Here is a 16,256-nt window from a genome sequence, read left to right as displayed (position 1 = left end):
TCTTGGCCCCTACATAGGTTTTCCTGTGTAAGCCATGATCTGACTTACATGTACACTGGTGTAAATCCAGACTGACTTCAGTGAAGTTACACTGGTATAAATTTGGAGTAAGTGAAGACTGAATTAGGCTCAATGATCTATATTCTGCTCTCCCGTGTGGTTACACACGATTTGCAACATGCACTAGAAATGCTTCTTCTGTGGGGGCTAATTCAGATCCTAAGCACAATGCAATGTGCATGCCATGATTCTTTATGAATTAAAAATTATTCTGCTTTTGTTTAACCATAGCATGGTGTCACGGCTTGAGGACATCAGAGCTTTACATGCTGCTAAAAGCAGGGAGTGACTATTACTCAGCAACCTGGTTCTAGTATATCACATTTCTGATACTGGAGTGTCCTAGTGCAATTTAATACAGGCTTTGGGCTAATGAGCCTAATCCACACATGCCCAGACCTATTAACAAACTTCATACATCTAGGGCAGGGGTGGGCAAACTACAGCCTGGGGGTCACATCCGGCCCTCCAGATATTTTAATCTGGCTCTCGAGCTCCTGCCAGGGAGCGGGGTCCGGGGCTTGCCCCGCTCCGCGCAGCTCCCAGAGGCAGCAGCATGTCCCTGCTCCTACACATAGGGGCAGCCAGGAGGCTCTGCATGCTGCCCCCCTCCTCAAACACCACCCCCGCAGCCCCGATTGGCTGGGAACCATGGCCAATGGGAGCTGCAGGGGTGGCACCTGTGGACGGGCAGCGCGCTGAGCCACCTGGCTGTGCCTCCACATAGGAGTTGGAGGGGGAACATGCCACTGCTTCGGGGAGCTGCTTGAGGTAAGAACCCCCCAAAGCCTTCACCCCTGACCCCATCCTGTTTCCCAACCCCCTGCACCACCCCTAATCCCCCTCCCACCCCCCAAACCCCTCAGTCCCATCCCAGAACAATCTCCTGCACCCCAGCCCCTCATCCTCAGCCCCACCCCAGAGCCCGCACCCCCAGCCAGAGCCCTCACACCCACCCCGCACCGCAACTCCCAATTTTGTGAGCATTCATGGCCCGCCATACAATTTCCATACCCAATGTGGCCCTTGGGCCAAAAAGTTTGCCCACTCCTGATGCAGGGCCTCTCAAAGCTCTCGGCTAGTCCCACAGGGTAAAGCAAGATATGTATAGTACTTCCTCGCTCTCCTGGGTAAGAAAAGTGATCATCAACAGCACCTTTCCCAATACCTAAAATTTGATCATGCCACTGCTCAGGAATCTAAACTCTTTATTTATTTATTTTAAAAGGGAACCAAATGGTAGTAAGAACTTTTAAAGATTTTACACAAAATACTATTAAAATCTTTTCAGATGAGTTGTGAAACTAAGGTCCTGGCCACTTGTGGTCATTAAAGACCTATATGACACTTTTTCTAAGAGCAGCAGTGTTCAAACATAAGGTCCTAAACAAATTCCAATTTGGATAGCAATATTCTGCCTCCTTAAAATTTCCCTCAGAGCTGTTTTCTCCCCAAGTCTAAAAAAATAAAATAAAATCTGTCTGTCTTTCTTAAAGCCATGGCTTTACTGAGCTCAATCTTGACCTCCTTCCTGTCTCTCAAAACTCCCTTTGATTTCAGTAAGAATTTTGTGTGAAAAAGGAATTCATGATGAGGCCCCAAAAACTCTAAATTAAACTCGGTTTATAAATCAAAATGTACCTACGGTTTCATCAGTTGATTTTGTTTTGTAGTCCATCCGTAGATTCACAGAGTTTAAGGCCAGAAGGGACCATTAGATCATCTAGTCTGACCTCCTGTATGATATAAACCATAGTATTTCATCCAGTTATCCCTGTATTGAGCTCAGTAATTTGTGTTTGGCTAAAGCATATCTTCCAGAAAGGCAACCAGTCTTGATCTGAGAATGGAGAATCCACCGCTTCCCTTGGTATTTTCTCCCCAGGAAGTTTCTTGTACACTGTAACAAGTCACCTCTTGAGACCTATATATAAAGACCCTACAACGTAAAGTGAAATCCTAGTGGTAGAATGGATATATTTTTAAAGTATATTTAAGTAAAATTATTTTGTGGCAGAACACTGAAGCACATTATATTGTAAATTTATTAGTTTGCATCTTAATTTATTGGGCTGACTTCTTGTGGCTTTTCTCATGTCCTATGCACACACTTCTATTTTCTAAATCTGTTTTATGTTACTGTCCCTGTCATAATAAAGGTTGGGTAATAAATAAACACACACACACACACACACACCCTGAGATGATGATTTTATGTCACCCTAAAGAGTTTTAATTTTTTTTGACAGTATACACTTTCCCTCAGAGTTACAGTATCTAATCGTTTACGTATGATCATTCTGTTCCAAAATACATGCAAGTAAAAATACATTACACAACCTCTTTTCACTACACTCTGGTGGTATGTGTTATTTATCAAATATTTACTCTATGTGATATATTCATGCATGTGAGCAATTTCTAATATTTCAAAATAAGAAGATATGGGGCTTAGCTCAACTTTCACTGAAGTCTTTAGACAGGATTCCTTTGATTTCAGTGGGAGTTGGATCAAATCCTTAATTGTTAGCTTCCATAGGATACAAACATCCATTGTCTGTCCGCTTTCTATTCTAGTCCTGAGGGAATTCTGCGCCAAAAAATTAAAATTTCTGTGCTAAAACGTTAAAAATTATGCACATGATATTTTAAAATTCTGCAAAATTTATTTGTCAATAAGTAAAATTTATTTGGCTCCAGCATTGTGGTGGGGAGCACAGGCCACTGGCAGCACTGAGGTGGGAGATCACCCTGAAGCCTCCACCTCTGCAGATACAGGGACATGGCAGTGAGGCTGTACCTGACCCTGACATAGTGCAAGGGCTGGGCCTGCCCCAGAAACACCCGGGGCCCTGCCCCTCTGCAGGTGTGGGTGGGCAGGCTCAGCCCAGCAGGATCCAAGTGTGGAAGAGTTTAGTGTGGGGGGATCCAGGTGTGGGGTGAGAGGTTTCTGTGTGGGGCAATCTGGATGTGGGCAGCTCAGTGGGAGACCTGGATGCACAAGAGCTCATTGTGGGGTTCTAGTGCAGGGGCAATGGGACCTGCAGGGATCCAGGTGAAGGTGGTTGGGGCTCAGCAGGGGGGCTATGGGTATGGGAATCCCCCCAGAAGTACAATTCATAAAAGTCCCTTGTTCTCTGTCTTAGTGGTCTGGTGTGACTAGTCTTAGTGGGAACTTGATAAAGTGAATGGTCTGCGCCACCTCTCCAATTACCAAACGGGATCATGATACCATCCAAATTGAGGAAACAGAAGTGAATACAGTTTCCAGGTTAACCCCCTCTATGTTCCAGTCCCCAGACATAGGTTCCAACCTAACAAAGTGGCTCCCCCTTTTAAGCATGGCAGGCAGAACATACAACTTCCATAAGCAGGGCCAGGCATATGCCCTTTTGCTGAACATAACATATACCATGCACCTTTCAGTGCCTTAATGGACTTATACTGAGAGCGGATTCTTGAAACAGCTAGTAGGCAACAACCTATATCTGAAATGAGAGAGTCAGTGTAACATGAACAACTATCAATAAATGCTGCTTGTGCAAAGACTAGGTAATCTTACAATTGCATCCACCTGAAATATGACATACATGTTGTCATCATGAATGTACATTTTTTGTTCCACACAGTGTTCCAAAACTAAGTTCTTAAACAGATTATCATGCATGCGTGTCACCAACATAAGTCAAATTTAGTTACAGGCTTATCTCTGAGAGGCTTCAATGACAAAGCGATTTAACTGATATTTTTCAGGGATGGACTATGACCACAAGTCAGAGAGAGCGTGCTCCTTCAGAGCTCTGACCAAGTTCTTCCTCTTCTTATCCCATTTTGCCACAAAACTCAGTAAATAATTATTTTAACAGCATCCCAAAGCACATGAGGCGCTTTCCAATACACACTTGGAGGCCTTACCATCCAATCACACAATAAAAGGGAAAAAAACAAGAAGGGAAGAGTGGACTGGCATGTTGTTTGAGTGTTTGTGAGGGGCCCAGGTTGGGAGCAGCAAAGTATTGTGAGGCACCCCAACTTGCAGGGCAGGTGGTGACAACACCTCACTGGTCCTGATTACACCCAGGAATGTCATAACCCCTGAGTGTCTGTGTATAGCTGCAGCCTGCCAGCACACTCCAACCACACTCCGGCTTTCACCCGCCTTGGTTACCACTTGCAGGGTAACCCCAAAGCACTCCCAGTCCCAGATTTTCCCTCAAAATATGTGTTCTGCACTGTCCAGCCCTTTCCCGGACAGTTCAAATATTTTAGGTCCGTTGCCCCTGTAAGGGGTCAATGTCCAACAGTTTGCTACTTTAAATGGAGTTACCACACAGACAAGTTTAACCACAACACCAGATTCGTTTTGATTAAAGAATAAAACAAGTTCATTTAACTACAGAGAAAGATTTTATAAGTGAGTACAAGTACAAGGCATTAAAGTCAGAAATGGTTACAAAAGAAATAAAGATAAAATGATTTCTAGTGCTAAAGCTTAACTAACTAGACTTGGTTCAAGATAAAATTCTGACCTCATACCCCCAGCAACAGGGCTGACCAAATTTCAGGTCAGGATCTCTCCCAGAGTCAAATGGCTGCTTCCTTTGTTGTCTTAGGTGAAAAAGAAAAGAGAGATACATAGGAAGAGATACCTAGGGTTATTTTTGCTTCTGCCGTTATAGTCCAGTCCTCCCTTGAAATGCATTTTCCTGAGGATTATCCCTAGACAAAGTTCATTTCTGCTGTGAGGATGTAGACAAGGAGGCTGGAGGTGAAAGAAGTTCCATGCTGTTGTTTGCTAAAATGCAGATCAGTTTGTCCCTGCCCCTCTTACTTCCCAAAGAATGGTCATTTGACAGGTGACTGCCATCAGCTTTTATGACACCTGGCTAGAGGCATCAGCTTGTCTCTGAGAAACGGGTTTACTCAGACATGTCTGGTAAAACACATTTCAGACCTAATTTCAGCTTATGTTTATAACTTTACCTATAATGGTGCTACACACATTTCATCACAATGTTATTGACCAGTGAGTTGTTAGTTTTCAGATGATACCTCAAAAGGCATATTTTGTACAAAGATTATTATAATAGTATGTAGGGTGTAGTGGTTAGCCTATCTGCTTTACATGCAGAAAACCCTGGGTTCAAGCCCCAGTGAAACCAAAACATCTGACTTTATTTTTAATAGGCAGCAGGTTTAAAACAAAGAAATGGAAGTATTTCTTCACACAGTCAACTTGGGAAACTCTTTGCCAGACAATATTTTGAAGGTCAAGACTATAACAGGGTTTTGAAAAAAACAAACCCCTAGATAATGTCATGGAACCTAGGTCCATCAATAGCTATTAGCCGGGCTGGGCAGGGATGGTGTCCCTAGCCTCTGTTTGCCAGAAGCTGGGAATGGGTGACAGGGGATGGATCACTTGATGATTACCTGATCTGTTCTTTCCCTTTGAAGCACCTGGCATTGGCCACTGCTGGAAGACAGGATACTGGGCTAGATGGACCTTTGATCTGACCCAGTATGGCTGTTCTTAAGTTCTTATGGATGTGAATACAGGGTTGCATTCAGTCACAAAGGTGTGGGGCTTTAAAATTGAAAAGAAGAAACTGGGCCAAAACATTTAAGCCATCAGAATGCCAAAAAACAAAACATTATCTCCAAACTACAGACAGAGACCCAAAGGTACAATTTTGTACCCCTTAAACCCCCAATTTACTTTTAATCTCCCATAACAGGTTTCTTAGGTACTTGGTGCTTTTTGTATCTTGAAAAGATGTAGCTTTTATTTAGATTAAGAGATCTAACAATGATTTTACACAATAATTCACTTTCAAAAACAGCTACTGAGGGAGAGCATAGACATGCATTCATATCTCTAATGCAAACTCTCTCTTCACTTGAAAGGTACATACTATTGTCACAATAATCGAAAGAAAAATTCAAAGCATTCCTCTGACTTTTCAGTAGGAAACTACACTAGAAAGATGAAATCCATCAGTCTGAAGATCACGTGACATTGCCAAGATAATACCAAACATCTGCATTCAAGTTTTTAAAAATGGAAACTAAAAAACAGACAAATTAAACTAATGTTGAGGTTCAGACACCCACACACAGACATTTTGAGTACATGCCTCCCTGAGTACATTAAACTCAGATTTCCTTTGCCTTAAATCACACCACATATGGTACAAAAAAAAAGGTGAGGGGATATTTTCAAAGGGTACCATGTTAAAAGACTCTGGGAAAATATTTATTCCAGTACTTTGATGTTTCCCCTCATAAAATACCATTTAATCTAACTAAGTCTAATCCTATTTTAGTACCCTTTTCTTGAATGTAGGACAAGGTAATGTGGTGCATTAGACAGTACACTGGACTGGGAGTCAGAGATGTGGATTCTGGTCCCACCTCACCCATTCATCTCCCCTGTGACCACAGGCAAGTCACTTCAACTGTCTTTGTGCCTCAGTCTCCCCTCCCAACTTTTGTCTGTCTTGTCTATTTAGATTGTAAACTGTTCAGGGCAGGGCCTTGGGGGGGGTGTGTGTGTGTGTAGTGTGCCTGGCAAACAATCCTTCATCTCTACTGGGGCCTCCAGGAACCACTGAAATTTAAAAAAAAAAAAAAAAAAGTGTTTTTAAGGTACTGAAGGTACTTTTCATGAAAGTTAATCACTAAAGCAGTGGTTCTCAAACTGTGGGTTGGGACCCCAAAGTGGGTCACAACCCTGTTTTAACGGGGTTGCCAGGGATGGCTTAGACTTGCTGGGGTTTGGGGCCAAGGCCTGAGCCCCACCACATGGGGCCAAAGCCCAAGCTCGAGGGCTTCAGCCCTGGGTGGTGGGGCTCACGTTACAGGCCCCCTGCCTTGGGCTTCAGCTTTGAGCCCCCCACCCAGGGCGCCGGGGTCAGGCTTTGGCCCCCCATCCAGGGCGGCGGGACTTGGGTGGGCTCAGGCTTCAGTCCCCCGTCCTGGGGTCGTGTAATAATTTTTGTTGTCAGAAGGGGGTCGCGGCGCAATGAAGTTTGAGAACCCCTGCGCTAAAGGATAGCTGGTAGTCAACACATTTTAGAGAGAGATGAAGACGGATACAGCGGCACAGGAACTGACACTACCAGAGAAGGACAGCCTAGTGGAGAGGGCACTGGACTGGGATGCCTGAAACCTGGGTTTTAATTCACAGACTCAAGTCACAGCCTTCCTGCATGACCAAGCCACTACAGCCCAGACCCACAAAGGTGTTGCAGGAGGAGGCATTTGAACCCGGGCTCCCCCCTCTCAGATGACTGCAGTGGGCTGTGGCACATTCTGAGGCGGTTCCCTCTCCATCTCTCCCTCTGAAGCCGTTCTGCTTTCTATTAAACACTTAAATATGCAGGGAACCAGAAAGAGCATGAGAAGGACTCCATGCTTCAGGCACTCCCCTGGGAGGTGGAGAACTCCTGTTCAAATCCTCATTCCTCATCAGGAAAAGGGGGAATTTGAATCAGGCTCTCCCCCATCTTGGGTGACATTCTTTAACCACTGGGCTAAAGATTATAAGGGAGGCTGCTGCTGCCTCCTCCTGCCCATTTTGTGTGGAGTTACGTATGCTCTGAGCACATCTATCGCATCAGGCCCTGCAGGTGATACAGGCACTCCTCTGCTCATCTTCCCCTGTTTTGAGGATCCCTCTAGGGCTTAGGTGTGAGATATGCGTTAGGATGCAGAAACTTAGGTGCCTCGGTGAACTTTGCAGCAAAAATTTAGGCACTGAGTGAGTTTAGGTGCCTCCAGAGTTAGAGTTTGTGGCTCACAGTGGCATATAAATCTGACATTTAGGCATCAAAGACTCTTTGTATAGCTGGGCCTTCCCACCCCGTGCCTCAGTTTCCACATGTGTGAAATGGGGATAACGATACTTACCTCCTGTGCGAGCTAAAGTATAATTATTAATAGGCTCTTCAAACTATTAATACTAAAAGTAACTGATTAGCCAGTCCCTAAAAGTGTGTTTTTGGTTTGTTTTCTAAAACTGGATCTGCCAGCTAGCACTTGCAGCCATTGGACATGTGGCAAGAGAAGCATGAAGTTGTTTGCTCCCCGTCCCTTCCCCTTATTATTGTGAAATTACACCTAATGAAAAATGAACTTCTAACACTTTTCTTCCTAGTCACAATCAATTATCGTACATCTTAAGTTACTTAAAGAAAACATTAGTAACAAAAAAAAATGAAGACATACATGCTTAACTACAAATGTAAACAAACTTAAATTTTAGAGTTTTCTGCCCCTTGTGCTAATGAAGAATAACATGTTCCTGACCTTCTTAATCCTGAGTCATGGAATTTCTAATTACATTTTTAAGTGCCAGTCCTGTAAATACATCCTGAACTTTACTACTGTGATATGGACTTTGATTGGACTACTCATGGTAGAAAAGCAAAGCACAAATACAGGTGTTTACAGGATCATGTTTTTACTGAGGTGTGTTAGCTAGCACTAAAAAAATGTTACAAAGGTGCAGTGTTGCAAAGAGGTATTTCAGAATACCTACAGACTGTGTTTCACTGTATCTATACAAACTTGTGTTATACCATAAAGATTTGGAACAGTTAGTTGGGTAAGGAGAGCATCAGGAACTACAGGGAATGAGCAACTCATCGAAGTGAGCACTGAGAGCCCTCTACTGACAGAAGACATATCCTCAAAGCTACATTGTATGAAAATGGCACCTCCAAAGCTCTTGTCTGTCCTTCAACTTATGTGTTCACCGAAAACACACCCGTATCAAAGTAAAAGTAACGCTCTAGTTAAAAAACAGATGCCTCACAGTTAAGGTGATAATTTATCCTTTAGGTACCCTAGCACGCAGTGTCCTGGGTACGGCAGATCTTATGTATTAGAACAAGAGGCAAAATGGGATGGGTTAAAGAACACAGTTTTAGGCTTCTCTTTTACCTTTTTTGACTTCTGTCATTTAAAGGAAAATGCTTAATATTTTTATGCAGATTTTAGAAAGCAAATATATCTGGTTTGTTTTCTTAACGATCGCAAACAAATTCAATCACTAATATGTACTACATAATTATTGTTAAGATAAATCATAATAACCACTACTTTGGATCCATTCTGGACTATCTCACAACTTCTTAAAGGGGCACTATACAAGACTGACAAATTCTACCCATTTCCTTATTACCCTTTTTTAAAAAAGACCTATCCTCTATGCCAAAGAAAATATATGACCGCTGTTTTCCTCCCAATGAAAAAGTGATTTTAAAAAGCCGCAATACATCTGTGGTTCCCAAACTTGTTCCGCCGCTTGTGCAGGGAAAGCCCCTGGCGTGCCGGGCTGTTTTGTTTACCTGCTGCATCCACAGGTTCGGCTGATCATGGCTTCCACTGCCCGCGGTTCGCTGCTCCAGGCCAATGGGGGCTGCGGGAAGCAGTGGCCAGTACGTCCCTCGGCCCGCACCGCTTCCAGCAGCTCACTACGCTCATCCTGCCCCTTAACCATTCTGTCAGCATGCTGGGTATTGAAATGAAATATATCAATTTAAGAATCTGTTCTCTTCTTGTTCTCAAGAATAGAGCAAATAAGCAAAGCAGGGGACTAGCAGGATGTATACAACTAAGGTTGCAAATAAAAACAAAGTTGTCAGTCCTGACAGTGTCATTTTTAAACAGACAATTAAACAAAGCTTGATTCCCCCCACCCTTCTACTTATTGTTACTGCCCCTTCAAAGCATTTATAGTCCAGGGCTGAAGAATATATTAAAACATTAAAATGTGTTAATTAAAAATGTTAAATACTTCTTAACTGCTCCTTCAGATATGTCATGAAAATCTGCATTGAGGCACAAACAACATAGGCCCTCAATGCTACAAATAGTCATACACATGCTGAACTGCTATGCAGGTGAGTAATCTTGTTGACTTCCATTACAATTAATGTCACATGTAACTCCTTGCAGGACCCTCAGCACTCATGCACAGTACTGTGGCTTTGTTCACGCTAGAGAACTGAGTGAAATTATTACTGTGTTTAAACACAATAGTGCTACAACCCAGGTCAACAACCATCTCCTTGGTTAGTGTGGATAGGGAAGTTTCACCCTCCTACTCATGCTGTCCCAGTCGTGTAGGTAATTATATTACAGTTTTATAAAATGAGTGTAGGATCAAGTGCTCCCCACATCCCCCAGAAGTGTGTTCAAGAAAAGTATTTCATTGCCTCTGAAAAAATATGGCTCAAAGGGTTCTACCGCTTTCCCTGATCGGCACGGGTAAATGGGATTTTGGTCTTTGAACCACATTACAAAACAGCGCTAAATTTATTAAGTGCTTTGGGGATCGACTACAGCACGATTCTCAGAAAATAACACCTGTCCTGTCGTGCAGATTCCTGACCAGGACCATGCTGAAAAATGGCTATAGCTGGAACAGCCAGCACAGTCCCCAGTGTGGACGTGACCCCTTTGGTTGCTAGAAATGCCATTTGAATTGCAAACGTTCTGAAGAGGAAGTAGAAATTTATTTTTGTTCAACCACTGGCTTGAGGCAGCCATGAAACCTCTGTGGGCCTCGGTTTCGCTCATGTATAAACCCAGCGATAGCCGCGTCCGTCGTGCTAAATGCCTCTACAGAGACCCTTGGATCACGGGCATGTCAGACCCTACGCTGCTCGGGGCAGGAAGCGCCAGGCGCTGCACCCGGAGCTGGCTGTGGGCCCTGAATGATCACTGCGAAATGGCTTGCCTGACACCTTCTTTCCTCCTTGAACCTTCCAATACGCCAGGCGCAATCGGCCCACCGCCCCGGGCCAGTCACCTAAGAAACGCAAATGTGACACGCTCGCCTTTCAGACGCTGCAGGGGCGACGCCAGTAAAAACCCGCGTCTCTTTCGGCCGCGCGCTGCCCCGGCCAAAGGGAAGCTCCAGGCACGGCAGGGTTCGTTGTTTAAGGCAGGTGGCTCCTTCCCAACAACCCGCCCGGTGCCACTCGGGTCGTGCCTGGCCGCTTCCTTCTCTGGCACCGGCCGGCCCGGAGCAAGCCGCGCGCCCAAGGGCTGCGGGCAGCCGCCGCCGCCGGGGGAAGGGGGCGCCACGCGCTCGGCACAGGGCCGGCTTTGAGGCCCGCCCCGCGCGCGCGGCTGCTCCTGCTTCGGCTCCCGGGAGGCGCCGCGCGCCGGGGCCAGTAGCCGCTCGTTCTCGCGGCGTGGGCGGGGAGCCGGAGGCTTGCGGTGTCTTCCTGCACAAAGGCGGCGACAGCGGATTCCATTCATGCGGCGGTTCCATAGTGTAGTGGTTATCACGTCTGCTTTACACGCAGAAGGTCCTGGGTTCGAGCCCCAGTGGAACCAAAGCCTGTGGCTCTGTTTTTGGCTTTGGATTCTTTCTGGGGAAGGGGGAAGTTAGACTCTTCCCGTTTTTCCAGGCTGGGGATTTAATTAATGAGAGAATTTATAGTAACATTTCTAAAGAAATAAACCAGATTGAGGTCTGGGACCTGTGACGCTGCAGCCAGCATGCACTCCAAGGGGGCAGCGTCTGCGGCTTGCAGCCAGCGCCCTGCAAGCCAAGCTCCTGTTCCTGCCTTGGGAAGGTAACGAAGGTGTCTCGCAGACTTCCCCCTAGTGCAGCGGGTCTCTAGCTGTGACACTGCGCCGTGCAGAGGGGGCTTGCCAAAAAATGAACATGAGTGCCGGGGACTGGGCTGTTTGGCCGCTCCAGGTCCCGTCCAGTTTCGTGATTCTATGAACACACTTTGTATTCGGGTCTTGTTGCAAAGGGTTTGAAATTGACTCATTTTTCCTTTAAAACAATCTTTGCAAAACGTTTGTCATCAAAATTTGAAACCGAATTGTTTAGTTGATCAAACACAGGGTTTCCGGGAAAGGAAATAGTTTGACAACATTTTCAAGAATGTTTTAGATAAAAAGAAAAACGATTAAAAAGTCTCTTTTTCAAAAGGCAAATGTCTAATAATGAAAAAAGGAATTAGTGCTATGTCTGTTATTTTTCAGAAAAAAATGGGTTTTTAAAAAAAGATAATTTTCAGTAAACAATGGTTCAAAATTTTTTGGCCAGCTCTAATGGTGACTCACCTCTCCTCCTATTTGACTTCCTTTTGTAAATTCCCAGGGACACCTACAGCAAGAGTTTATATGTCAAAGAATTATTAGGAAAGCATTTAATGCATTTCATTTTCTGTTAGTGTACTTTTGCACCTGGTAATAAGGAGGAGAGCCATCAACATATGACCAACTAGGCATCTGTGGCATAAGTGCTTTGTAGACAACAGCTGATCCATAGACCACAGATTATGTTCTGTGTCATAAGGAGCAATCCTAGCACTGGAAAATATACCAGTGAACCATTCTTCCCTGGAGAATATACCAGAGGGAATTATTCCAAACTGAGGAATATCTATGGGAAGAAGCCTAGCATGAGAGGAAGGGTGATCTTGGGCCTGATTCTCCTCTGTCTTGCACCTTGTGTGTCATTTACACCTATGCCAAGTGTGTATCAGACACAACCATTCTGATTTGGTAGCACTTCAAACCCTCTTTGCACGGGTATAAATATCTATACAAAGGCTAAAGCAGTGGCATGGGAGTCAGGCGGTCTGTGTTCAACTCCCAGCTTTTCTACAGACATTCACTGAGTATTACTTCAGGTAAGTTTGTAAGGCCAAAAGTGCTTACGGATTCTGGGTGGCCAGCTGAGGCTTTGCTTTTTAATAGTGATTAGCACCGATAGCCTCCATTTAGGGCCAGATTCTGATAATATCAGTCACATTGAGCAACACCTCATTTCTTGAGTGATCCCCAATGAGGTCAACAGGAATATTTGTGGATTCAAGTGCTACTCAATGTGAATAAGGTAGGCAGAGTCAACCAAAATAAACAGAAGTTACAAGTGGTCAGCACCTTTGAAAAATCAGTTCCAAAGCAATTCAAATTGGGTACCCAAAGTCAGCGCCAGCTGATAAATTTTTGGGCTTTAGCCTCTGTGCACTTTAGTTTCCCCATCTGTAAACTGGGCTAATAATACTTTCAGTAGTGTAGTCAAGGGTAAACTCAGATAAACTGAGGTTACCCACTTCTCAGTTGGGAACTGTGGAATTTATCTTCTCATTTGGGGAATATGAAGTTGAGTTTAGGTTAGTTTACCCAATTTTTTTTTTAACCACCACTGAATACTTCCCTCAATGGGGTGTCATGAAGCTAAATCCATTTACATTTGTAAGGTGGTCAGATACTGTGATGACGAGCACTATAAAACATTATGTGGGTAAATAAACACAGGAGAACAGATCATAGGGTGCAATCTTGAACTGTTCCCTCCTCCTGTAGTAGAATGGCTGGAGTAGACATGTCTGATCCTCTTTTCATGGTGTGAATCTGGACTGGATTCAATGGAATTGCCAGTGTGAGTGTAAATCAGGCCTGATGTGTCCTAAGAGGTCTTTTCCATCTCTGGTTTCTATGGACCCTCCTCTTTTGTCCTTATCTGAGCAAAACTTCATGGAGTTCAGTGACAGTTTTGCTCAGTAAAGGACCACAAAATTTGTCCCCTATGATTCTGTGATTCAGACCTCTACAAAGTTAATGTATACTGGTGGGTACAGAACTGATGAGAGATTCCCAGTTTCACTGAGTATATTTTGATTCTGTAACCCAGGAGACAATAGTGAATAGAAACACTGATGCATGCAGCATGGGGAGTGTGCAGCATTATCAGGAAGCGAGGGAAACAAACAGAGGGAGTAGCATCCTGTGCCTCCTCTAAAGAAGGGATGAGTGTTTCTGAGTACTGGTAGCTGCTGTGATAATAACAGTTCTGCTGCTGCCACCACCCACGCACAGACTTCTGCTGCTGAATGCAAATAGCCTCATTGTGACACATGGCGGGGAACACTGAGGTCAGCACAGTAGGTAATTGGTGATATCATCACTGATGGGAAGAAGGCTTCATCCCACCTGCATTATCTAACATAGGTCTCCGCCAGAGAACTGCAGGGCCAGGGCAGTGTTCATGCTACTGTGCTTGTGTCACTTCAGCGAAGGGTCAGCATAGTTTATCCAAGACATAAAGCTAGTTTGTACAGCTTTAAACACCTTTGATTTTATATCCATGTCAATTCACCTGTTCTCAAATGTTCCATTGTCTGAATGCTTGGGAAAAGTGCAATTCCCATCATATGTTGTGTCTCCATTTTCCTTTGTGTGTATGGAATTGTTTTTACCCTTGATTTTATCTGCATACAACAAAATCAATACAATATTAAATAAGAGAAACAGAGACTTAAAATCTGGACCATCTCAAATTACATTGGACTGATATTTCTGCATTTAACTTTATTTATAAAAATGCTCCTACATGTTGTATGCAGTGTTGTTGCAGCTGTGTGACCCCAGGATATTACAGAGACAAGGTGGGTGAGGTAATATCTTTTATTGGACCAACTTCTGTTGGCAGGGGCGGCAGGTTTGTATAATTTTTGGTGGTGCCCAGAATGGGTTCAAGTCCTGCCCTGCCCCACACCTGCCTAAGGCTCTGGGAGGGAGTTTGGGTGTCGGAGGGGTGAGGGGTCAGGCTCTGGGAGGGAGTTTGGGTGTGGGCTCTGGGCTGGGGCAGGAGGTTGGGGTGCAGGGCAGGGTGCGGGCTTTCAGAGGGTGTTTGGGGGCAGGCTCTGGGCTGGGGCAGGGGGTTGGGATGTGGGGGGCGGGCTTTGGGAGGGAGTTTGGGTGTCGTGGGAAGGTTCTGGGCTGGGGCAGGGGGTTGGGGTGTGGGAGAGGGTGTGCGGGACTGACTCTGGGAGGGAGTTTGGGTGTGGGGTGTGGAATCTGGGCTGGGCAGGGGGTTGGGGTGCGGGCTTTGGGAGGGAGTCTGGGGGCAGGCTCTGGGCTGGGGCAGGGATGTGGGAGGGGGTGTGGGGGCGGACTCTGGGAGGGAGTTTGGTGTGGGCTCTGGGCTGGGGCAGGGGGTTGGGGTGCAGGAGGGAGTGCAGGGGCGGGCTCTGGGAGGGAGTTTGGGTGCAGGGTGCGGGCTCTGGGCTGGGGCAGGGGGTTGGGGTGCAGGAGGGGTGCGGAGGCCGGGCTCTGGGAGGGAGTTTGGGTGTGGGCTCTGGGCTGAGGCGGGGGTTTGGATGCGGCACTTACCTCGGGCAGCTCCCAAAAGCAACCTGCACCCCGCTCTGGCAGCAGCTCCTAGATGGGGAGGCCGGAGGGGTCTCCACGTGCTGCTGCCCGCAGGCACCGCCCCCACAGCTCCCATTGGCCACAGTTGGCAGAGTTGGCACTCGGGGCGGGGGCAGCGCATGGAGACACCACTCCCCTGCAGCGGCCGCAGGGACATGCCAGCCACTTCCAGAAGCAGAGCGGGCGGGCTGGAGGTAGTAACACCAATACTATCCTTCCACTAAAAGTCAATGACAATCATACCTAATTAATAGGGCTTTAGGCCCTGATCCAAAGCAGGAGTCTTTCCACTGACTTCAACAGGCTTTAGAGAAGGCTCTCACTGTCTTCAGTTTTCAGAGTGGCAGCCGTGTTAGTCTGTATCAGCAAAAACAACGAGGAGTCCTTGTGGCACCTTAGAGACTAACAAATTTATTTGGGCATAAGCTTTCATGGGCTAGAACCCACTTCATCGGATGAATGGAGTGAAAATACAGGAGCAGGTATAAATACATGAAAGGACGTGGGGTTGCTTTACGAAGTGTGAGAACAATGGTCTGCAATTTAAATTGTCTGATAGTGACTTTTAACGGAAGGATACTATGAGGTAGAACTTTTAGCAAAGGAAGGCTTCTTATGGTGATTTATTTTTTGGTTCAAGATTTTACAAGTAATCAGCAGATAAATAGCTGCATAGGTCAAATGTGCTGCTTCTTCTAGATTAAGTCATTGCTGCTCTCAATCCTTTGCTCTTTGTGGGCTTGGAAAACATTATAACCAGGGCTGTTTTCTAAGCAAGACAGTTTTTAGAAAAACAAATATCACCAAGTGTTTATGGTGGGAAAAAATGAAGGGGGAAATATACTATATACACACTATACACGTCCTGCCTTTTAAATAAATTGGTTAGTCTCTAAGGTGCCACTAGTCCTCCTTTTCTTTTTGCGAATAGAGACTAACACGGCTGCTACTCTGAAACCTTTTAAATACTGTTCCTCTTGATATCTTCTCTAGGATGGAGC

At 45.3% G+C, this 16,256-nt stretch overlaps 1 protein-coding gene and 1 non-coding gene across 2 annotated transcripts in view; one reads left to right on the top strand and one right to left on the bottom strand.

Annotated features, from left to right (window-relative positions):
- The window catches only part of PPEF1 (protein phosphatase with EF-hand domain 1), a 65,598-nt gene extending 54,465 nt beyond the window's left edge, over nucleotides 1–11,133 (bottom strand). The window contains exons 1-2 of the mRNA XM_074946085.1: nucleotides 10,808–11,133; nucleotides 9,414–9,577 (exon numbers count right to left, since the gene is read on the bottom strand). The gene's annotated coding sequence lies outside the window, so the exon portion shown is untranslated. The remainder of the gene's footprint in view (nucleotides 1–9,413; nucleotides 9,578–10,807) is intronic.
- Nucleotides 11,134–11,339: 206 nt separating this feature from the next.
- Nucleotides 11,340–11,412, top strand: TRNAV-UAC (transfer RNA valine (anticodon UAC)). The gene has a single exon. It is a non-coding gene; the product is annotated as a tRNA-Val (tRNA).
- The last annotated feature ends 4,844 nt before the right edge of the window (nucleotides 11,413–16,256 follow it).

Source organism: Natator depressus, chromosome 1, assembly GCF_965152275.1.
Source record: "Natator depressus isolate rNatDep1 chromosome 1, rNatDep2.hap1, whole genome shotgun sequence".
NCBI lineage: Eukaryota > Metazoa > Chordata > Testudines > Cheloniidae > Natator > Natator depressus.
This window is presented reverse-complemented; position numbering and strand designations above follow the sequence as displayed.